General features: G+C 44.5%; 1 protein-coding gene and 1 non-coding gene across 2 annotated transcripts in view; both read left to right on the plus strand.

Annotated features, from left to right (window-relative positions):
- Nucleotides 1–25,270, plus strand: part of LOC126481978 (tripartite motif-containing protein 45) — a 165,869-nt gene that overhangs the window by 62,585 nt on the left and 78,014 nt on the right. The window lies entirely within an intron of this gene.
- Trnat-ugu (transfer RNA threonine (anticodon UGU)) lies at nucleotides 23,284–23,357 on the plus strand. The gene has a single exon. It is a non-coding gene; the product is annotated as a tRNA-Thr (tRNA).

Genomic DNA, 25,270 nt, shown 5'->3' on the forward strand with positions numbered 1-25,270 from the left:
CTACGTGGCGTTTCCAATAAGAAAACCTAAACAGCCTACTTACAAAGGGTTTGCTGAAATTGCTAGACCATTAGCACATTTGGTAAAAAAAGATCATAAAATTCCAGTAGACAACCAACTGTCATACTGCATTTGAGAAGTGAAAGAGGCAGTATCTTCACATCTGAGCTGATTAGGCAACTATGCCATCTATTCCGAATCTGGAGGTTAAGAGCCCTACCACCCTCAATTGAACGGATGAGCTGAATCCACGCACTGTGCTATTGGCAAAATGTTAAGCTGTTATGTGTACAGTTATTACAGCTGGGATTGTCCTATGTCATAGCTGTGTACATTTCTAAAGTGCATAACAACATCAGGCTCTCACTGTATACATCCAGTAGGAAGATGCCATCACCTTCTGAAGTTTCCATATTTCGAAATAGTGAAAAAGACACAAGGAACAGGACGAAAGGATGCATTCCAAGTCAGGGTATGGATGGCAAAGAAATCCAGAAGCATATGCATCAAAGCAGTGAAACAAAACTGAACGAAATTACTCGGCCATCGAGGAGGAGATTTTGAGTGTCATATCTGGTATTTTCGTTATTACTTGTATGGTAGGAAATTGAAAGTTGTAATAGATCATGTGGCATTAAAGTGGTTATTTAGGGCCGAAAGATCTTTCGAGCAGATTAAGTCGTTGGACATTAAAATTAAGCAAATGTGATCATGAGGTTGTACACAAACCCAGCAAGAAACATGGCAATGCTGGTGGCTTGAGCAGAAAGAATGGGTTCATACAACTGCTTGGCAGAAGCCTTGTAGAGTAGTTATTCAGGACACAGTCGCAGTTTGCTATGCATAATTGGCTACTATGTAGGACAATAAAGTTCAGGTCCTGCATTGTGGTACCGCAACTCTGATGGATAAAGTGTTGAAAGAACACACAGTCACGTTTTAGTATATCATAAATGGTAAAGAATGACTGATAACAGGGTTGGCGACCAATACTCGAGGAGAATGAGGAGATAGAATGTTGACCTGCATGTGACGAACTGCAAACCATGTGCACAATGTGCCAATCTCCACTATCAGTTAATACTGCTGCAAAGATTACTGGGGACATCCACGCATTTGAAATTCTAGGAATAGCAGGTAATCACTATGTGTTATTCATCATAGACCAGCTTTCACTTTATGATTACAATCCCAAACCAACAAGTGAATATAGTGGCACAAGTAATGGTAAACAGCTGGTTATTAAAGTTTAGCATTTCTGACGCAGTAATCACAAATCAGGGCACCAACTTCATGTCTGCTCTGATTAAGCAACTATGCCATCTATTCCAAATCTGTAGGCTAAGAGCGCTTCGACCCTCAGTTGAATGGATGAACTGAATTCATGCACGGTACTATTGGCAAAATGTTAAGCTATTATGTGTACAGTTACTACAAAGACTGGGACCGCCCTATGTCATAGCTGTGTACATTTCTAAAGTGCATAACAGCAGGCTCTCACTGTATGAAGAGATATACGGTAGAAAGATGCCATCACGTTTTGAAGTAATTAAGCCTGAATATAGGAAAATGAGGAATTAGTGAGGAAGTCTGCAAAGAGGTTTGGGATGTATAGAACTGGGCGAATGAAGTAAATACGCAAGTGCTCAAGTGGCAGGAGCAATTGGGATGGCGTGCTGTTAAGTTGTCTGAATATAGAATAGGTCAGTGAGTCATGTTATCGAGCCCCTGCACACCAAAGGACAAAATGAAAAAAAAAAGTTGTAACGTCATATCAAGGCGCATGTCAAGTCATAGGAATGACATTATCCAAGAACTTGAAGTTACAACACCATGATGAACTTCCGTTGTTCATGTAAGATGCATTAACCCTTTGAAGAGTACTTTTGTTACTTTACCACGAATGCCAGAGTATTGCCTGTGAAAGAAATTAAAGCTAAAAAGGGAAGAAAGGAAACAGAAGCCAAAAAATGTATGTGGAGCGCCTTATGCACTGACATCACATCAGTAGATATCGAGCTGTACAGAATATGTAAATGGTTTTGCGGTTAAATATGTGATAATTATAGCTTGATCTTATTGTAATGGAGTTGTGATGATACTGGGAGTTTATTTCTGCATTGTTGTTATGTTTCTAGTATTATTGTGGTTGTAATGAATGATACCTGTCGTCTCTTACTACTGCAAGGTACTGGTAGGATCAGCTTCGGGAAATATCTCTTTTTCTAATTTCCTCAATCCCAAGAATGAGTGTGCAAGTAGGGCCTACATTTGCTTGCCTCGAGCAAGTACCAAACGAAAATTACTGATTGGTGGGCCAAATTTATTTAAATATTAATTAATTCAACTGATAAAAAAGGGCATCACCTCACAGATCATTTGATGATCTAATAAAATACCAATCCATATACTGGATGTACTATAATCATGATAAATTTCATGAAACATTATTACGCAAAGGTGCAAACCGACTGATTTTAAGAACCGTGACTAGGAAGCGGAATGGCAATATGAGACGTAGTAGCAACGAATTTAGCAATAATTAACGTTTATTTCCTCATTAGAAGTTACACATACACAGATGTTAAGTTAAAAACACAGTTACTTGGAATGCCAGCGCATGAACCTCGACACATGATACATTTTACAACGCAATAACTGAACCGATGCATGTGGGGACAAGTCTGCTAAATTACTGGTTACAGTTTATCAGGATCTTACACACCATGTTTACACTGTTCACTCACACAACAAAAGATAGAATTTCGAAGAAAGTTTCTCTACTCCACGTGAAGCTCACTGAGTCAGAGTGCTACTGGCTTTAACGGTCAATGTCAGAAAACAAAACCCACTGCCGAAATTCCATACAATTCCACGATGAAACAGAAGATTCAATTCGCACTCGAGAGATGTTTGCATGGAATTGGAGCCTCATGGTCTACAAAGAAACGCACATGGTGCAGCAAAGTACAGGCTACCAAGTCTGTGGGAAAGAAACACAAATTGGACAATAAATTACATTAAATTTGACACAAGCATTCCACAAAGAACACGACACATTCATACATAATACACGATACTAATTAAAACTGTGCATCACGTGGTGACACCGCTCGTCTACGCCAAGTTGCAGTCGCACAAAAGATCTCATCGAATAAATTGAATACTAATGAAATTCATATCGTTCCCTGACTGAATTAGTTGGTGCAGTATGATTATCAATGCCACACACCAGAGTGACTACCGGAAACTCAAACAAGGTTAACTCTTACACATTTCAACTTAGCAAATACACTCCTGGAAATTGAAATAAGAACACCGTGAATTCATTGTCCCAGGAAGGGGAAACTTTATTGACACATTCCTGGGGTCAGATACATCACATGATCACACTGACAGAACCACAGGCACATAGACACAGGCAACAGAGCATGCACAATGTCGGCACTAGTACAGTGTATATCCACCTTTCGCAGCAATGCAGGCTGCTATTCTCCCATGGAGACGATCGTAGAGATGCTGGATGTAGTCCTGTGGAACGGCTTGCCAAAGCATTTCCACCTGGCGCCTCAGTTGGACCAGCGTTCGTGCTGGACGTGCAGACCGCGTGAGACGACGCTTCATCCAGTCCCAAACATGCTCAATGGGGGACAGATCCGGATATCTTGCTGGCCAGGGTAGTTGACTTACACCTTCTAGAGCACGTTGGGTGGCACGGGATACATGCGGACGTGCATTGTCCTGTTGGAACAGCAAGTTCCCTTGCCGGTCTAGGAATGGTAGAACGATGGGTTCGATGACGGTTTGGATGTACCGTGCACTATTCAGTGTCCCCTCGACGATCACCAGTGGTGTACGGCCAGTGTAGGAGATCGCTCCCCACACCATGATGCCGGGTGTTGGCCCTGTGTGCCTCGGTCGTATGCAGTCCTGATTGTGGCGCTCACCTGCACGGCGCCAAACACGCATACGACCATCATTGGCACCAAGGCAGAAGCGACTCTCATCGCTGAAGACGACACGTCTCCATTCGTCCCTCCATTCACGCCTGTTGCGACACCACTGGAGGCGGGCTGCACGATGTTGGGGCGCGAGCGGAAGACGGCCTAACGGTGTGCGGGACCGTAGCCCAGCTTCATGGAGACGGTTGCGAATGGTCCTCGCCGATACCCCAGGAGCAACAGTGTCTCTAATTTACTGGGAAGTGGCGGTGCGGTCCCCTACGGCACTGCGTAGGATCCTACGGTCTTGGCGTGCATCCGTGCGTCGCTGCGGTCCGGTCCCAGGTCGACGGGCACGTGCACCTTCCGCCGACCACTGGCGACAACATCGATGTACTGTGGAGCCCCACGTGTTGAGCAATTCGGCGGTACGTCCACCCGGCCTCCCGCATGCCCACTATACGCCCTCGCTCAAAGTCCGTCAACTGCACATACGGTTCACGTCCATGCTGTCGCGGCATGCTACCAGTGTTAAAGACTGCGATGGAGCTCCGTATGCCACGGCAAACTGGCTGACACTGACGGCGGCGGTGCACAAATGCTGCGCAGCTAGCGCCATTCGACGGCCAACACCGCGGTTCCTGGTGTGTCCGCTGTGCCGTGCGTGTGATCATTGCTTGTACAGCCCTCTCGCAGTGTCCGGAGCAAGTATGGTGGGTCTGACACATCGGTGTCAATGTGTTCTTTTTTCCATTTCCAGGAGTGTAGATATACTACTGAGAGCATCCTCGCTCACAGGCATCTTAGGGAAGAGTAAGACTAGCCTGCCCCGTCCCAAGGGCTCAGAGAGTGTAAGCGGTTTCTACCTGTACCAACCTCACAATGGATGCTGACCAGTGGCCACTAATGGCTCTCCGACCCAACATAGCCGTATTCAAAGCTTTACACAAAGGTTGGCTAAACTGTCTTTAAAATTCAAAGAAACCTCCTGGCAACTAAGGAAACCCGAAGTGCCAACTATAGACAATCCACACTTTCATACTGGCAGACGACAGTGGGGACAGGAAAGATACGACATCAATACACGATAATAGATTACACAGGTACACACAGAACATAGTTATAAATTTGAAACTGAAAAAAGATATTCTCCTTTGACGTTGAAATCACACTGAGAAATGCCACTATCATATCACACGCTCTCTCGCATAGTCGTACCAAACATTTGAGTCGTTATGAATTTTAACAAAACTGAAGGTTGTTTTCCAAGATCAATGGAACGGCTCACATGGAGACGTTTCAGTAAGTGTATCGGAGTATGCTGTTGTAATATGGTGCTTGGTATAGTAATGGACCATGTACGTCTAGTCTTGTGAGAGGATGACGGAGAATAATGCGAATACCTTTCCCCCAGGTTGCGTTGCCGTCGAGAATTTCCAGGATGTATGTAATAATTCTAATTTACACTGTACCTCATTATGAGAGAAGTAGTGGACACTCTAGGGAACCAATGACTTGAAACACGATTGCTGTTTTCCAGGCAGGAGGACGTCGTGAACGCAGGCACCAGTGGACACCAAGGTGAACCTACAGCACATGGGAAGTAAGAAATGAGGCACGTAGATGAAAAGAGACATTGAAAGGGCTGCGTCTCGAAGCTGAGAGGAAAGCAGTATTAGAAGAAATATGGGGAGACTAATAAAGACAGCGGCTATTAGCGGTTATAGGATCAGTTAATCAAGTGATGGATTTAGCGTCATGACATTTTTACTACAGAAGAAAGTGTGATTAGACGCAAGTGGGAAATTACAGTTACACTTGGGGAAAGCAGATGCAATGTGATGCGAAAGGGATGTTCTGACGCCAGTCCCATATTTCTAAAGAATTGGTATGCATTAGGGTTACTCTGTGTTCGCTCCATATATGGTAATAGTGAACTGTTATGAATACAGTCAACCGAAAGGAATGACAGGCTTCGAATTGCAAAATAGTGGAATACTAATTAATGGTACAACTTGTGATATAACAGGCACTATGTTCCGTCTCACAGCTACCATCACTAGAACAACCATAACTAACATGAAACAATCCTTATTGTATATGTTGGAAAAACCATTAGAAGTGTTCCTAAACGAGAATCTGACCTATTTAGATGACGTCCTAAAACGAAACTACTTTTATGCACTGGATGAGCTCATAACGTCTCAGAAGTTTGATATTACTGCTGAGAGAATGTTGCAGGATGTACGGCAATATCAAGATAGGCAGTGCAACAACATTATGACCATGAGTGAATCGGTTTCTGTTACTTTTGAGGTTCTGATTCTGCTTTGTGAAACGTGCTACTACCACAATCAGAAAACCACCCACCCTATGAACTTCCAGTACATCAATCAACAGTGGACTGGGTTACCTGTAGCAAGTAACAAGTAGTTAAGTAGAATTAGATGAGTAGCTACCTGATAAACAAGGAAAAATGCTGAGCATAGGAAACAACCTATGGGACTATTTGCCGTTAAATGGCTGCTGAGGAATTTGTCAAAAAGAGAGAAAATGATAATGTAAATATAATAATTTGTAAGTGATGATTTAATGGAACCATGTTGCTATAAGGAAGCAAGAAATGTACAGTGGCCTAATCATAGAAAATAGCATTTATATTGAGAATACAGCCAATGAACCTTATGGTTTAAGCTGAACTAGTGTAAAAGGGAAACTGAATGTAATGTACGTAATTGCCATCCTGTAAGATATTTGTCCGAGACTTTGGAGAATTGCCATGATCTAGGGTCCTGTGGACTGAACCTTCTGAAGAAGCGAGGCTGAATAAAACTGGGATGGCTAATGCAAGAGGCCATGAAAGTGGGTGAGATCGAGTCAGCCAGGTTCTGATACAGCTGGCCGAGCTGAGGGGCCATAGTCGCAACAGCTTCGATGCATCAGGAAGGTAGAGCTGCTGTGGCACTGGTGGCCTGATTGCTTCACGTTCGATCCATGGCTACGTTGTTTCTTACGTGATGTTAACTGATGCCTCGGTAAAACGGATTCGAGCCAAACCCGTATATACACGAGGGGCGTTCTATAAATAACGTAATACATATTTTTCTCGGCCGATTTCAGTTGAAAAGATGCTGAATTGGTTGTGGGACATCGTGGAATATTTCTGCTTCAGCGCCTGAAGTTTCATGAAGTTCGAATGGGTGGCGGCGCTATACGTAGCCTTCAAAAATTACGTCTGTAACTTGGGTGCATTCCAAGCGGAGAACTGTGCTGAGTTGCTTCCGGCAGAGCATCGCAGATATTCGTAGACGCTTGCAGAATGTCTACAAAGACCTGGCAGTGTACAAAATTTTGGTGAGTTGTTGGGTGATGCGTCTGTCATCATTGCAACGAAGTCGCGCAAACCTGTCCGATATGCTGTGTGCCAGACGGTAACACACAGCTTTGACTCCTTCAGTACTGGAACGTGCGGACACTCTCATTTGAGGTCATCGACAGAGCACAGTCAAACACCTCACTTGACGTCCCTGTTGGTAGTGCAGACATACTCGCCCACCAGTTGAGGTGCTCAAAGGGTGTGCTGACTGGGTTCCTCACGACGTAACAGAAGACCATAAAGAGCAACAAACTTAATCCAGCGAAGGATGCACTTCGTGGGAAGCAGTACATGGATGATGGAGAGGTTATTGATGCAGCAAGATGTTGGCTCTGACATCGACCATTAGAGTGCTACCATTAGGACATACAGCGCCTCCCTGTAAGGTGGCGTCAGACCGTCGCGTTGAACGAAGATTATGTTGTGAAAAAGAGTTTTGTAGCCAAAGGCGAGGGATAATATGGTTTATAGGATTCCCGAATGAAACCAACTTGCTTTCAGATAAAAATGTGTTGCATTACTTACTGAATGCCTCTCTACTACTCATTTCTAGACACAAGTACGCAGTCTGACAGCCTCCAGTTCTGGACAGGTATCTATGCTGATTTAAGAGTCTGCATGAATCAACTAGCAGTCACTTCTGGACTCAGCTGCTGCTAAGTGCGGCCATTCCGTTCACACAGAGGCCGATGACGCTGACTTGGAGCCCTCCAAACAGTGGGTCTCCTGCGGGCCTACTTTACCTGCTGCCAGCCTGATGCCCTACAGCCACTCAGCTACCGTCATCTGTGTGGGCTAAGTCCTTGCTCTCTGCCTCCATTGTGGTGGGTAGGCTTTGCTGCTATGTGTGCACAGGGTCCCGGGTTCGATTCCTGGCGGGGTCAGGGATTTTCCCTGCCTCCAGATGACTGGATGTTGTTGTGTCGTCTACATCATCATCATTGATCCCCATTACGGTCGTAGGAAGGCAATGGAAAACCACCTCCGCTAGGACCTTCCCTAGTCGCGCTGCGGGTCTCCCACATCGTCCCCTACGCTCCTCGGAGTGTGGTATCTTATCATCATCATCATCATCATCATCATCATCATCACTGTCTCATCCACACTGGTTCCAAGGCACGATTCTGTGTGCTATGGTGAGTTCCACCCCGAGCTGTGAGGCCACACTTAGTTCAAATGGGCGCTGGAATGGGCCTCTGCATGTGTCCAGTATCAATGACCTTGCTGACGTCATCGTTTCATCGGCCACAGACGTCGCAAGCTGCCTATGACATACCGCATACTAACCGCAGCACCTTGTCGCCTGCCGTGTACACCTTTCACTTTGGCTTGCGTTGGCTTCGCCGAGCAACTTCCCAACTCTTGTATTTGCTGAACATTAAATGAATGTTTTAGCAATGCTGTTTTCACGACGAAACTTCGGGCGACAACCAAGCATCCATTCACTGCATCCTGTCCAGGATGGTGAACTACCAGCTTCCTGATCTCTGACAAGCATATCCTCCAACTGCTGTAGAGGCTAATCATTCCCAGCCTCCACAGTCCCGCCATTACAGTCAGCATTAGACATGTCCGACGTTTCCTATAGTCGTTATATGTGTTATGCAAGCATTAATAAATGTCTTTAACGCTACTCATAGTATACAGAGAAAAACCACAATAAATTTTGTGGGCATATAATTCGTAATACTTCCTCGACTTTAATGCTGTAGCATGTTGTGATAGATGTAATTTGTATTTTCTATGTAGTCTGTAAGCAGAAGCTGGCCGGAGTGGCCGAGCGGTTCTAGGCGCTACAGTCTGGAAACGCGCGACCGCTACGGTCGCAGGTTCGAAACCTGCCTCGGGCATGGCTGTGTGTGATGTCCTTAAGTTAGTTAGGTTTAAGTAGTTCTAAGTTCTAGGGAACTGATGACCTCAGAAGTTAAGTCCCATAGTGCTCAGAGCTATTTGAACCATTTTGTAAGCAGAATGCCATACTTAACATCAAACAAGCAACAGCAAATATTTTTATCCTGTCGCCACTAACCGTATCTCTAGAAACAGGCCCCGCAGACAGCATTTCTGTAATTGTGTACCAGCTTCAGTCAATAACTTAGTAATCGTATTCATCTTCGGTAAATGAAAAATGTGCAACAATCCAGTAATATGTATCCGCAGAAAAACTACTCTTGAAAATAATTTTCTGTGTAACCAAGGCCGATATACTATTGGGATGTATTAAACCGACACAACAAATTATCTTAAATCATAAACTCTGATAATGAAAAAAGTAAACCACTTAGAATGGGAGGAGGAAGTGAAACGAAACAACACAAGTTGAGATTGTACATAATATTAGTTCAGTGGTTACTGTATCTATTCAAATTTAAAAGGACCTTGGCAGATGGGCCCACTTATCTGTATGAAGTTGCACAATCTCTGGCCTGCGTGCGTGCTCTGATTCAGTTGATGGCAGTTGCACCCTCTCCTGTGACAAGTCAGCTCGCAACTGTCGTATATCCTGGATGCTCGCACAAGGACAGAATTGACGTCTGAGCTGGTCCCAAACATATCTTCTCAGGGACATATCTGTGGATCTTGATTACCATGGGAGTACCTCAACATCATGCAGACGGTTCGTACAAACACGCGCCTTGTGTGGACGAGCGTTGTCCTGTTGAAAAACGACACCATGGTATTGTTGCATGAGAGGTAATACACGAGGATTCAGGGTATGTGTGTCATACCGTTGTGTTGCCAGAGTTTTCTCAATCACTACCAACCATACCCTATGGTCCCACACACCATGACGCTAAAAGTAACACTTTTGTGCCACTCCAAGCCATTGGAAGAGCTGTACCTCTCCCTAGGTCGCCGCCACGTTCGTCAGTGATGGTCATCCGGGATAATGCAGTCCGTGGTTCATCACTCAACATAATGCCACGCCATCCATCAACAGACCATGGCGCCTGGTCACGGCACCACTCCAAAAGCGGCCATTTTTTTAGTGGAGTTGACGGCAGCCTACACCTGGGATGGTAACTCCATAGTCCGACTGCTAGTCTCTGACCAATGGTGCAGGATGATACAAGTGTTCCAGGGAGTCCGCTCCAAGTTCTCGGATGGGAGATGTAGATATGAGGGGTGTACAATGTGTTTGGTGCACAGTACGACGATCCTTCATTCGGGTCGCCAGATTTGATCGACTGACCTTGACGACGAGTGTGCCTTTTCTAATGATTCAAATCAATTCAACATCGGGACACTGTCACATGCATATTCCGCACAAATAAGGATATTGCACAATTCGACCAACTGGCAAAATGGAGACCCACAATAAGGCCCCGTCCAGACTCTGACAGATGTTGATAACGCTGTCTCACACGAATATACGTCATCTCCTTGTCCTTCGCAGTGACCAGTAAACGTCTGACACTGTTCACACCCTGTATATACCCTACTATGCCTGGTAACACTAATGGACTCTGGTGGCCGTTCCAGCTATCACACAGTATTGTAGCTCTTAATCATTTACATACCCGCCGATGTTACATTTACATCCTACCATGCCTTATGAGAGCTTCACTTTTTTCGGCGGGCAGTGTGTTATGACGTTGCAATGGACTGGATCCCATCATGTAGCTGACCAGTGGGAAGATCTAGAAAGAGATGGATGGATAGAGTAAAACAAGACTTCCTACAGCTGGGGGCATGGAGAACTGGAGACAGACAGCAGAAGATGGAGTAGATGGAGAGCTTTAATTCTGATTTCGCGCGGTCCTCTGGGTCCGATCACTTAAAGCAAGTAAGCATATAACTGAGTGTCACATTCGGTAGGAGAGGGAATATAGAGCTGGATTAGTGTTATCTGCGATGTAATAGTCGGGATGTAAGTGCTTCGTGAGGAAGAAATAACTGTCAGTGTAAAATATTCCGCCAACATCGAGTTGGCTAAAAGACTGCCATCCCAGGATTATACTTAAAAATACGAACTATATTACGGAGAAAATTTAGAAAGAACACATTCTATTAATGAGTGCCTCGAGATAAATGAAACTTTGTATTACACCGAGGTTAGAACACGGATTTTCTGCTCCTCGCGAGCTGTCGCCTTAACCGTCAGGCTATCAGGAAATTATGCCAGACGTGACTCAGTCACAATAAAATTTTAGTTCCGTCAATGACTGGCAGAAATTCACGTCAAAGCGTGCCACAACTAATTGCCGCACCGGCATCTGTGACCGAGATGTTCTAGGCGCTTCAGTCCGGAACCGCGCGCCTGCTGCGGTCACAGGTTCGAATCCTGCCTCGGGCATGGATGTGTGTGATTTCCTTAGGTTAGTTAGGTTTAAGTAGTTCTAAGTCTAGGGGACTGATGACCTCAGATGTTAAGTCCCATAGTGCTTAGAGCCATTTGAACTAATAGCCGCCAACGCAGTTACGAAATCTAACGCTTGGTAATTTCAGGACATTGCAAAAACTTGACGTTCACTCTTGAGCTTACTATAACATGTAATAGGCATACAAACTTAATAAATGTGAATTTCTAATGTCCCGCAATAGGTTTTCAATTTTAGTCTTAACATTTGTAGTTCAGTCATTTTCTTCGGTGAAAATAAATCAAGGTTTTTAGAATCAAATCGACAAAACGGTGTATGGGTGCAACCCCGTAAGAGTGTTCAGCATAGGAACTACGCAACAGGAAGTGGTTGAATCTTCATGTGAAACAATAAATGTAGTTCAAGTTTTGACAGTCTACAGTTTATTGAAAAATTCACAGATAGAATAGATATTTATCAACACTTGGCTATTATATGAAACAAAATACGGAAAAGCTAGATATGGAAAGTTGTCGTTGTTAGCAACACATCCTAAGCACACTGCATAGATTGTGAGAACATTATTACTCTATATCATGCCAAGATGACAGCTTTAAGATTGTAGTCACATCGGTTATGTATAATGGGCTATTCATATCCATACTAATCAAATTTTAAAAAATCTGAAGGTGGAGCTGCAAAAATTAGATCCCTCTTACCGCGACCAAGAAATGTTCACGAACCATGCCTATGAGTTTAGCTGTAGACGTACAAACTTATGGAAATTCCAAGAACCACTGGAATGGAATTTTGATACATCTCACCTTCTACGATATATATAGTTCATATACTGTTTATTGATTAATTTTATGTTGTACTCTGGCCGGTTGCTACTAACCAAATGGTCACGGATTAGCGCCCCGTTATAATCTTTGATGTGTATTTTAAAGGGTATACCCTTTGTCCTCGTGATACAATGCTTTTTCTAAAAGAAGTGGCACAGTATGTATGGTAGATTCAAAGCAATCAGATTTCAGGTCCCCCCTGCAGCCATTCAGAATTTGTTTTTCCATAATTTTCCTACATCAGTTAAATAGACTGACTGGATTATTCCTCTGAAAGTATCACGAGTGGTTGCCTTTCCTCTCTGAGTTTTAATTCGTCGCTAATGACAATGAAGTTGACGAGACCTTAAATGTTTACCTTCCTATGTTTTCCGCTGGTGTCAAGGTGAAATACCAAAAAAAAAAAAAAAAGACACAGGACCGTGATTTGTGACCGTCACAACACGGTACAAAGAAAATCCTATATGAATATAGAGAGAGGCGCTAGCAGGAGTGGGCTCAAAGTCAAGTATTGTGACAGACAACCAGAATCGAGTTATGTCATGATTTTGTTCAGACAGGATTTTGTAAGAAACTTAATTCCATAGCACAAATATAGTTTCTCGATGCGCATATTGATACACGTGAAAGCGTCTATATATGGGCTTGCAGGAAATCTGCAAGAGACGCTTTGAGCTTACATCAGCTGAGTTACGCAGGGCAAGGCCGGCCGTGGCTTTGTATTGGATTATGGCGCAACAGGGCGAGGAAGCCCTGGTGCAGGGAAGCCGCACCGAGAACCGGCCAAAACACGCCAGCCGGCCTCAACTTCCCAACGCAAGTGTCAAAAAACCAGCAAAATAGGCAAACGGAATAAATTCAACACAGCTATCACTGTAAAAGGCCGTCACGATTCCCTCACAAAACGGAATTCTGCTGTCTGTTTAGAGAAGAAGTGTACCCTGCTTCAATTAGGTTCAAATGGCTCTGAGCTCTATGGGACTTAACTTCTGAAGTCATCAGTCCCCTAGAACTACTTAAACTTAACTAAACTAAGGACATTACACACATCCATGCCCGAGGCAGGATTCGAACCTGCGACCGTAGCGGTCACGCGGTTCCAGGCTGAAGCGCCTAGAACCGCACGGCCACACCGGCCGGCGCTTCAATTAGGCATGGAATACACGATAAGCAATGCGCTGTACCACAAAATTCTAGTAGTGTCGGAACTTTGGTTACGAGCAGAGTGTACTCTAAAAGCTGCAGTTAGCACAGCGATGCCACAAAGACACAGTCTGGATCAGTTTCTAAGGGTAGTGTTATCCGACACCGTTAAGTAGATCTGACGAAGAACGCAGTATTAGCATTGTTGATTGTGCCACAAACTTCCAGTTCGAGCTTTACTGACGATTGCTGGGCATAGGAAATGTTCGTTATAGTCCATATCGTGTGCACTTATAGAACACCTTATAATTACATTTCTCCCTGAAACATTGAAGTCTCTTCTTTATCTACGATACACCAGCGCTGCACGTAATGGGAAAGTCTTGTACCATAGGTGATCTTATAGATCTTACAAAACATTTTTGCCTGACCCACTCAAGTCTCTTCTTTATCTACGATAATGATTGAAACAGACGAAATTAATTAAAAACTCTGCTGCGGCCAGGACTCGAACCCGTAACTTCTTGGTTGCTGGGCAGAAATGCTAACCATTACACTACCAGAGCACTACAGTAAGCGTAAGTGCCCACCCCAGCACAGGACTTTCCCATTACGTCCAGCACTGGGGTGCTATTCCAATGCCGGAGAACCCTGGCAATAGAGATAATGTAAGGGAAAATAAACGGAAAATATGAATTGAAATTAGAATTATATTTTTAGCTGCTGACGGGCGTTGATATATATCAACGGCGACAAGTGAAAAAGTGTGCCCCAATCGGGACTCGAAGCCGGGATCTCCTGCTTACGTGGCAGACAATCTAGCCATCTGAGCCACCGAGTGCACAGAGGGTAGTACGACTGCAGGGACTATCTCGCGCTCGCCTCAAGTACATAGATATGAATTGAAGTTTGTGTTGGGTAGTGCAGTCAACTTGAGAAGTTGGTGTAGCAATGCTCGCCGTAGGGCTGACAAGTACGAAGCTCTGGGTTCGAGACCCAGCTGCAGTACGCATTTTAATTCATTTCTTCTGCTTCAGTCATTATCCTATATCGTGTGGACGTTTAAAGGAGCGAGGGCCAGTATACCGAGTGACCACCAGTCAATAGCATCATTCTACGATGTCGGTCCTTAGCTATGGGGGTGCATATAGGATATTTACCGCTAATTTTTGTGTTTATACCAGCAAACTCCTGATTCTTTAAAGAGTCGAACTCCCATGCGTAAAACATCTTCAAACTCTTGATTGATTTACAGATGAGTTAATGTTTTACATATTTGCCGTTAAGCATGTTAGCGATAAAAACTTAAGATAAAGTTTGAAATTGTGCTTAAAGTTTGTTGGAAGTCGCTAAATGCTCTCATTCTCATATAATGGATGAATATAGTAGGGCTAATCCGAGCGTAGCGAACTCTGCTGCCTCAATACATAGGCCTACAGTATCAGATCAGAGGTATTCGGGCACGCTTGTTGGATATTAATATGGTCTGTGTCCACCCTTCGTCTTTATGACGGCTTGAACTCTGCTGGAAACACTTTCAGTGAGGTACCTGAATGTCTGCGACTCAATGTCAGTCCACCCTTCCTCGAGAGCCGAAACCAGAGTAGGTAATGATGTTGTACGTTGAGATCTGGAACGAAGTTGACGTTTAACTCACCTCAAAAGTGTTCCACTGCGTTCAATTCGGAACCATGGGCAGGTGAGTCCATTTCAGGAATGTTATTGCCCACAGACCACTATCTCACGGATGCTAATTAATGATAGGATGCATTGTCTTGCTGATAAGAACTGTAATCGCTCTGAACTGTTCCTCTACTGTACACTCTATACAGTGCTGTAAATACGATCATATCCTACCGCATTTAGTGTTTCCTTAAGGGCGGAAAGGAGACGACAACTAACCACGAAAAACACCTCATATCATAACACCACCTTCTCCGTACTTCTCTCTTAGCACTACACGTATTGGCAGGTACGTTTTCCAGGCATTCGCTACTCCCAAATTCTTCCATCGGATTAGCGTTGGTTACAAAGTCATTTGTCTCTACAAATCACTTGTTTCCAGTCACTGTTCAGTGACGTCGCTCTTTACAAAACCTCAAGCATTGTTTAGTAACACTGACTAAAGAAACGTGTGGCTTATGAGGAGCTGCTCGACCACTGAATACCATTCTTTTCAACTCATTACGCACAGACATTGTGGTAGCTGGACTGCTGGTAGTACTTTGGATTTCACAAATTATTTATACACTCATTTCATGCGATTTTTTACAACCACCCTCGACAATGCTCGGCGATCTCAGTCCGTTAATACAATAGGTCTGCCTGGTCTTGTTTCAGCTGTGATTGTTACTCCCCATTTCCACTTCACCGCCGTACCTCTAACAGTCGACTTGGGCAGCTTTAGGAGGGTTGAAATGTCCCTGATGGATTTGTTACGCAGGCGACATATCCAATGACTTGTCCACATCCAGGGTGGCAAACAGGCATTCCACACAGATATAAATTTTGTCTCAAAATTAATTAGCCACTGTTAGATTACAAGAATACTCAAATTAATATAAATGACAAGTTTGGGATTTATCCCAAAATGATAATACAACCTCTCCCTTTCTCAGTGCAGGAGCCTTCACGAAGATTGCGTTCACCACACGAACAACAAGCAATCGGGCGTCCCCTGGAAACGTCCTAGTCGGGCAATCCTGCAAACACCGGAGCACCCTTTCTCATTCTACATTTTAATTTATGAAAGCTTTCAAAGTTCAAGTCATAAACGACAAGAGGGTTTAATTACTTTCAACTCTCAACAAATTAATTAACATTTAGACATTGAATATGTGATTATTTAAACTTTATCTCTACATATGAAAGCATTATGACAAATGAAACAATTAAACCATTATCAATGATATTTACATCTACGTTGTCGTAACTGAGCAACGGTCTAAGTTGGTGGAGAATGAACTTTATATTTTGAACTAATCAAAACTGTCATGTACTCAATGGAGGGTATGTTAGTAATTAACTCTTAAATTTCTAAACTCAAAGCGTACGCAGGTTGGAGTAAACAAAATCTCAACTCAACATTTAATCTTGCTAACTTGCGTTGGTACATTGCCAATCGGGAACTGATGTGGTGTTGTCCCCATGCTGGATCTGACATACTAATTCCCTTCTCAGGCCTTGACTGAATTAATTCAGTCTTAACTTTCCTGCGTTCCGTAGAAAATTAATGGCAATTGCACACTCTCTATTGGATGGAGCGACGTGCACAAATCTCAGCACGCAAAAATTCCCTCAGGAATATGAACTACCGCTTTACGTTTGTCGCCACGATACGTGAAGCGTACCGCCCTCACTTCGCAAACGTAAAGTTTGAGTCTCAACGTCTTCGCTAATTTTACTACACTCATGTGTGTGGCCGGCCGTGAGACGAGAGCTCTCTGTGTGTTAATTTAATTCTCAAGATGCTTTTACATGACGTCACTCTCCCCACTACGATTCTACTACGTCACACAGTACGGCTTCGGCCAACTGCTTCCTCGTTTTAGGTGAATTCTTATTTTTCTTGCCCGGGTCGCCACTAGCCTCGTTAATGTAGTATCGCCATTTACCCACGGTCTCGGCTGAGTTTATTCCAAAAGATATTATACTGTACTCGCCTTAATTCTTTCTGCACTGCAGCTGGGCCTTCTTTTGTTAATGTTAATTGGGATTTCCCAATGCCATTAGTCACGGCTGGTCTCCAAGCTGCGTTCACTTTATCTCATTTACGCATGCCCCTGTCGTTGTAAGGGTAGATATTGTTCTGTTATTTGATGCATGACATTGCCTTAATTACTTCCTTTTGACAATATACAGTTATTTTCTTGGCGTTTTATTCTGTATCGTACGTGTGAAGCTTATATAAGGTCGGTAAAATGCGGACACCTTACAATAGGAGTGTCTGCATACTTTCCACCGAGCGAGGTGGCGCAGTGGTTACCACACTGGACTCGCATTCGGGAGGACGACGGTTCAATCCCGCGTCCAGCCATCCTGATTTAGGTTTTCCGTGATTTCCCTAAATCGCTCCAGGCAAATGCCGGGATGGTTGCTTTGAAAGGGCACGGCCGACTTCTTTCCCTGCGCTTCCCTAATCCGATAAAACCGATCACCTCGCTATTTGGTCTCTTCCCCCAAACAACAACCCAACCCATACTTACTATCAGATATTCTATACACCATTTCTAACTGTTCTTACTGTGCTAGGCCTTTAACATAATGTTATACCTCTTAACGTTTAGATAGTCGCAACATTTTAAATTTTTAAATGCGGTCAATAATTATATGAAACACTGAGAATCAAATTTTTGCTGCCCGTAGAAGTCATTAGATGGGCAGTTTGCAACTGGAACCTTGAACCATGAACCATGAACTACGAGCAGCTGGCTAGTTGGTTAGTAATGTAGACATGGTGAGGTCTTATAGCCACTGTGTTGTTCATTGTGGGTGGCAAAAGGGAACACATCAAGCATTGCCTTAACAAAGAACAATATTTTCCGAGTATACTTCTTTTCTTTGAGAGAGTCTGAAGCAGAAACATTGTTCCAGTGTGGTGCTTACCGTAGCATTGCCTGTTACCAGATAGGTTACTGTGGCTGGAGCATGAGGCGTGAAAGAGAGCAAAAAGTGTTCTGCGTCTCTTCCCCATCTCCCTCTGCACAGAACGCAACATACACCCGTATATTACGTGCAGACTGATATAGCACAAGGTCGACCAAGTATGACCACTCTGCATATCTGACCTCGACTACATGATGGAACCCAACAATGACTGCAAGGCACTGGTCTGCCTCAAGAATTGCTGCTTCTTCACACTGTCTACTCGTAGCTCACGCTATTTATCTCCGTGCCAGACGTCTGGCAGCTTGAGTCCCACTCCCGGCAGTACACACACCCTATGTGACCGAAAGTATCCGGACACCTAGCTGAAAACGATTTCCAAGTCCGTGACGCCCTCCATGGGTAATGCTGAAATTCAGTATGGTGTTGGCCTACCCTTAGCCTTGATGACAGCTTCCAGTTTCTCATACATACGTTCAGTCAAGTGATGGAAGGTTTCTTGAGGAATGGCAGCCCATTCTTCACAGATTGCTGCACTGTGGAAAGATATCAATGTCGGTCGGTGAGGCCTGTCACGTAGTCGGCGTTCCAAAACATCCCAAAGGTGTTCTGCAGGATTCAGGTCAGGACTCTGCGCAGGCCATCCCATTACAGGGATGTTATTGTCGTGTAACCACTCCGTCACAGGCCGTGCATTATGAACAGATGCTCGATCGCGTTGAAAGATGCAATCGCCATCCCCAAATTGCTCTTCAACAGTGGAAAGCAAGAAGGTACTTAAAACATCAATGTAGGCCTATGCTGTGATAGTGCCCCGCAAAACAACAGGGACTGCTAGCCCCTCCATGAAAAACACGACCACACCATACCATAACACCACCGCCTCCGAATTTTACTGTTGGCACTACACACGCTGGCAGATGACGTTCACCTGGCAATCGCCGTGCCCACATCCTGCCATCTGATCTCCACATTGTGCACCGTCACTTCACACAACGTTTTTCCACTGTTCAGTCGTCCAATGTTTACGCTCCTTACACCAAGCAAGGCGTCGTTTGGCATTTACCGGCGTGACGTGTGGCTTATGAGCATCCGCTCGTCCATGAAATCCAAGTTTTCTCACCGCCTGCCTAACTTTCATAGTACTTGCAGTGGATCCTGATGCCGTTTGGAATTCCTGTGTGATGGTCTGGATAGATGTCTGCCCATTACACATTACCGACCCTATTCAACTGTCGGCGGTCTCTGTAAGTCAACAGACGAGGTCGGCCTGTACGATTTTGTGCTGTACGTGTCCCTTCACGTTTCCACCTCACTATCACATCTGAGACAGTGGACCTAGGGATGTTTAGGTGTGTGGAAATCTCGCGTACAGACGTATGACACAAGTGACACCCAATCACCTGACTACGTTCGAAGTCCGTGAGTTCCGCGACGAGCCCCATTTTGCTCTCTCACGATGTCTAATGACTACTGAGGTCGCTGATATGTGGTACCTGGCATTAGGGAACAGCGCAATTTACGTAATATGAAAAACGTATGTTTTTGTGGTGTCTGGATACTTTTGATCACATAGTGTATGTACCCACTGATTGTGGAGTTAATTATGTTTACATTGTAGGTTGGAACATGACCTGCTCGTATAGCGTAACCTGCAGCACCCTAGCTGAGTGAAACAGGAAAAGGAGTCAGACCCAGATAAACCATCCGACGGATTAACGACTGTGACTGATACAATGGCCAGCCTGCATGTGGTTTTGGGGCGTTTATTTAGACAAATGCTGAGCTATTCCCCATTTTCTACCACAGCAAATTCGATACGCAAACAGTTAAAATACGATCAAAGAGTAGACATAGTTTACACAGTTCTCACAGAGAGGTGAAGCCCCCTCCTAGGCAACCGAGGGCTGTGGTAACAGGGAGGGGATCCGGGCGCAATGTTCAATAAAATTAATTTGCCAGAGCATGAGTACAGCATACACTGTACTAGACGGGATTGACGCAAGGAGAAGAAGAAACCCAGTATTCATTTTTACTCAAACTACTACATAAAGAAAGAGTAGTGTGGCGTTGTTGGCTGAGAGGCCTGACAGGGTAATTCGGTCGCCTAATAGGAAAAGGTTTCTCTTCCTCCATGTACAATGGACCCTTTTCATGCGGCGTGCGAGAGACGTGTATTAAGTGTAGCTCTTGAGTGTCGTGTCATGTTTGTGTTGTAAACTGGTGGGAGAAGGGAATGGGTGAAGCCTGGTGCCTGCAGGTAACGTACTCTTGTTGAATGGCACTAAGAGCGGAGTTTAATGACCCCACTCGACGGACGGATCATCAACAGCGTCACATATTCTAACTCCATGAGACACTGCAGAGAGATTTGAAATTTAATCCAAGATACAGGCCAAAATTCTGGGGATCAGAAACTTTACTCCACCGCCTCTCCTGTCGCTATCGGCGAAACGCTGGCGCAGCAAATTTCTTCCGCCATCAGGATTCGAACTGGCCACGTGCGGGCCGAGCGCCACCCCACACGTGTGTGTTCACCGATTGGCTGTCGGCTGTTAGCTAGGGAGGAGTTCAAGTTACTGATATCAACAGTTAATACTGTCTTCTATACATCGGCAACTAACATAATACAAATGGCTCTGAGCACTATGGGACTTAACATCTGAGGTCATCAGTCCCCCATAACTTAGAACTATTTAAACCTAACTGACCTAAGGACAACACACACATCCATGCCCGAGGCAGGATTCGAACCTGCGACCGTAGCAGTCGCGCGGTTCCGGACTGAAGCGCATAGAACCGTTCGGCCACCGTGGCCGGCTAACATAATACAACCTGAGTGTAATCAGACATTAGCTAATACCCCCCCCCCCCCTTACCGTCTGTTGCGCCCCACCCCACACTATCTTCAACTGCAGCACCTAACTAAACTGTAAAATGAAAGACTTTTTATCGAACATGATGAAAAAGAATGATATTTTGCGTGTCCGTGTGTTTTTGTGTGTCCGCGTGTTTGTGTGTGTGTGTGTGTGTGTGTGTGTGTGTGTGTGTGTGTGTGTGTGCGTGTGTGTGTGTTAGAGTGAATGATGAAGCAATTCGTGGTGCATGACAAGTGTCACCCACAACTCTTTCTCAGATAAGAAAGCTAAATGCCCACAGTGAGGGTAGACACAGGACTAACTTCCCCTGCCTCACTTCTCTCCATTGCGGCACTTGTTTGACCTGTATACCGTAACCCAATTTAAAATCAGACAAGTTCAGTCGTGTGCACTATACTTAATATTCATAAATCACTTCATTGCTGCATTTTTTACTTCTGAATTGGCAGAAATTGGATAACTTCAGGCTGTTAACATTTTGTGTCTAACCTCTCTAACGATGATGATGATGATCAGAATAATAATAATAAAACTTTGTACAGCGCTATAGTAGCCCTTATGTAGTTATTACTGACTCGTGCTGCCAATTAATTCGATTATGTTTCGAAGCTAGTAATGAAGCATTTTCTGGACTACTGCAGGTACTGTCTACAACTTAAAGAAGACTTCTCTTGAGATATTTAACATTTGTTACGTATGTATCACACTTTTATCATCACAATGTACGGGACAAGGCGCAACCTATGTGTGTAGGGCGTGGAGTATCCGAGGAACCTGTAACCTACACCGCTACTAATTGAGAAAAAGTAATTATTGATAACTTACATAATCAGTATTAGAGTCCTACAAAATTTTGGTAATAGTAACGATCTTTTGAAAGTTATTTAGTTTCATGACTGAAACAGAATCTAATTGTTTAGTTTTTAAGCTTCATAAAATTTCATTTTAGCCCTCAATGGGTAATTACCCCGGGTTGGGAACCACTGTACTACCACGATTCATATCTACCACTACTACTGCACTACTAATTAGCACTACTATTCATTATACCTAATTTAAATACATTGCAGACAGTAATAACAACATTATTGCACGCTACATTCCACAAGGCATTCCGTCACTCCACAGCCCGTAGGCACATCCTGCAGGTTCCTTGGGTGCTGCGATGACGCCGTAGTGGAATCTGCCTGTGTCCCCTGGTGGCAGGGGACGACTCCCCTCTTCCGAGGGAGCTTCCTTTTAGCCGGTGAGGAGCTCCATGTCGGCGCGCAGCACACCGGCTGCACTTCGCTCTGATGCACCGAAGTTCTCCGAGCGTGTGCTATTGGCCGTCTGTCTGCCGCAGCTGTTGAACTCGACTCCCTTCGCTGTGTTGCTTCGCGGTCTTCCGTCGCAACTGGCGTTGACTGGTAAAGTGTCACACTCTCCAAGTCTTTCTCGAAATGGCGCCGCCGATATTCTCCAGGATTTGTCATCTCTCGTAGTGCAATGTGTCTCTGACATAAGGACTTCTGTGTCGATTCAGTTACAACCGACCATACCGACCACATCGACATACAGCGAATATCCACAGAGAGAATTTTCTGACGTGCAGATGGTAGTTTGTCTTTTTTCAATTCACACTCAGTAGATAGCGTAAAGGCTGTGACCTGTCAAGAACTGTGTCATTCCTTTTGAGAGACATGGGGCTCTCGATCATAGTCTTTGTCTTATGCTGGGGAAGAAACCACAAGTACGACTCGCTGTTTGAGGATCATCACATCGTTTCTGTCGCTGGAGTAAAACCTGAATGTGAATTCGCTATTTTTTGTAACCCATATTCTTACTATACTTCTGCACTCCAAGGTTTCGTATTTCTTCAGCCTCTATATCGTCGCTTTCTTCCGATTGCAGACCGAGCGGACATGTCCTGAGTACTCTCTACAATGCCTTAACTGACACAATGCTAAAAGCATATATTTACTAAGATGTATATATATATACAGTTAAGGCTCACCGGCCACTTGACCATCTTATTCTTCTGTGCGAATCACAAACAGTGCCCGAACTCTTACGGGAAACGGCAACGCGCCGCGAGTAATGAGTATAATGGGCGGGGGCACTACGAATGTAGTGCGGGGCAATACGTTGAGAATGTGGGTTTCGCGGGAGGCGTGCCAGAGATAAATCCCTGCTGTCGCGCTATCCTCTGTGTCCTCGGTGGCTCAGATGGATAGAGCGTCTGCCATGTAAGCAGGAGTTCCCGGGTTCGAGTCCCGGTCGGGGCACACATTTTCATCTGCCCCCGTTGACGTATGTCAACGCCTGTAAGCAGCTTAGAGTGTTCGTTTCATTGTAATACTAAAAGCTCCCATTAAACGGAGAAGTATTCCACGTTGTAACCTGTTAATTGCCAATAATGATATTATGACCAGGAGTCTGTACGTGGAAACACTCTCGCCGTATCGCAACTCGGACGGCGTTATGATACTTCTTTATTTTCGTACACTTATTTCTAATCGAAACTGGCGATGCTAGTAATCGTATTCACTATGTTCTCGCCTGACATACTCATTTCTTTTGTACTGATGAGCCAAAACACTATGACACTTAACAGCGTTTGGGTTCGCCATTCGAACGCAATACAACAGAGATTTTTCGTGGCATGCATCCGAAAGGTCATTGTCAGATTTCAGGAGGCATGTGGCAAAAGATGTCTTTGCACAGGTCACACAATTCCTGTAGGTTACGGACCGTTGGTTTGTAGATATGGAGCTGGCAACCGATAGCGTCTCAGAAGTGTTGGTTCAGATCAGGAAAACAGGTAATCAAGACATAATCGTGAGTTCACTGCCATGCTCCTCAAAACGCTGCAGCAGAGTTCTCACCTTGTGAAACCTAATGTTATCCTGCTGGAAGTTGTACTCTCAGTCTGCAAAGATGTCAAGCGTGAACTGATGCAGGCGATCCGCAATACTCCACAGCTCACAGCCGTCATGGTGGCTTCTAATACTAGTACAGGTCCTATGTAAGCGCAGATGAATGTCGTTCACCCCCCCCCCCCCCCCCATAGCATAATCCTGCCTCTAAGGGTCTGTGTGATGCAGTGCATGTTTCAAGCAGACGTTTGCCTGAATGACACCGTATCCGGACGACCATAGATCTGGTGTAACAAGAAACGTAATTCATCTGACCAGGTGACACGCTTCCACTGATCCACAGTCTAAATTGCAGTCCTCAGCTGGCCTCCTTCTATCGAACAGACGGCCATCACTGGCATCAAAGCAGATCAGCTTTCATCAGAAAACACAACAGACCTTGACCCTGCCCTCCAATGAGCTCTTGCTTGACAGCACTGAAGTTGCAAATGGCAGTGGCTTGGGGTTTGTGGAATGCACACTGCAGGGCGTCTGGCCCGGAGATGTCCTTGAAGTAACCGATTTGTAACAGTTCGTTGTGTCACTGTGGTGCATATTGCTGCTCAAATTGCTGCTCCAGATGCAGGACAAGGCGGCAGAGTCATACGCCAAACATGATGGCCTTCCTTCTTGTAGTACGACCTGGGGTTCCGGAGCCTGGTCTTCTTCGACCTTACATTCTCGTGACCACTACTGCCGCAAATCATATGCAGTGGTTATATTCCTGTCAAGTCTTTCTGCAGTACTGCAGAAGGAACATTCAGCTTCTGCCCTACTACACGATATCGTTTAAACGCAATGAGTTGCTGATAATGGCGTCTTTGTCTTTAAATTCATTCTGTAGTAACATCAGTTCAGTAACTAACACTCACGACCGTTACAGCGTGTATTTAAGGCAAACCTGATTTGTATCCTCATAGTGGCACTACTTGTCCCACTCTTATGCTATTGGCGCGAAACTGGAATAGACAACATCTTAAACGCCTACCAACTCTCTTTTATGTCGCACAACTCCTTCTTGGTGCTGCGACTTTTTTCTGTCAGTGTATTTTAAGTACTGGAATATCTATCTCAATAAGGTATAATAGAAGTTTCTCTTGTGCTGTACATGTTAGTAGTAGGGCAACCTGTGCGTTACACCACTCTGCATTGTTGCCAAATTTATTCAAGATGGCAGATCCAAGATGGTGGCAGTAGTTGTGGCAATGTCACAATGATGTCATGGCAGTAAGTTCACATTTTGGCGGGAAAATAGGTCAATTGGGCTACCTCAACTAATTTAA

The sequence above is a fragment of the Schistocerca serialis genome, chromosome 5 (genome assembly GCF_023864345.2).
Source record: "Schistocerca serialis cubense isolate TAMUIC-IGC-003099 chromosome 5, iqSchSeri2.2, whole genome shotgun sequence".
Lineage (NCBI taxonomy): Eukaryota > Metazoa > Arthropoda > Insecta > Orthoptera > Acrididae > Schistocerca > Schistocerca serialis.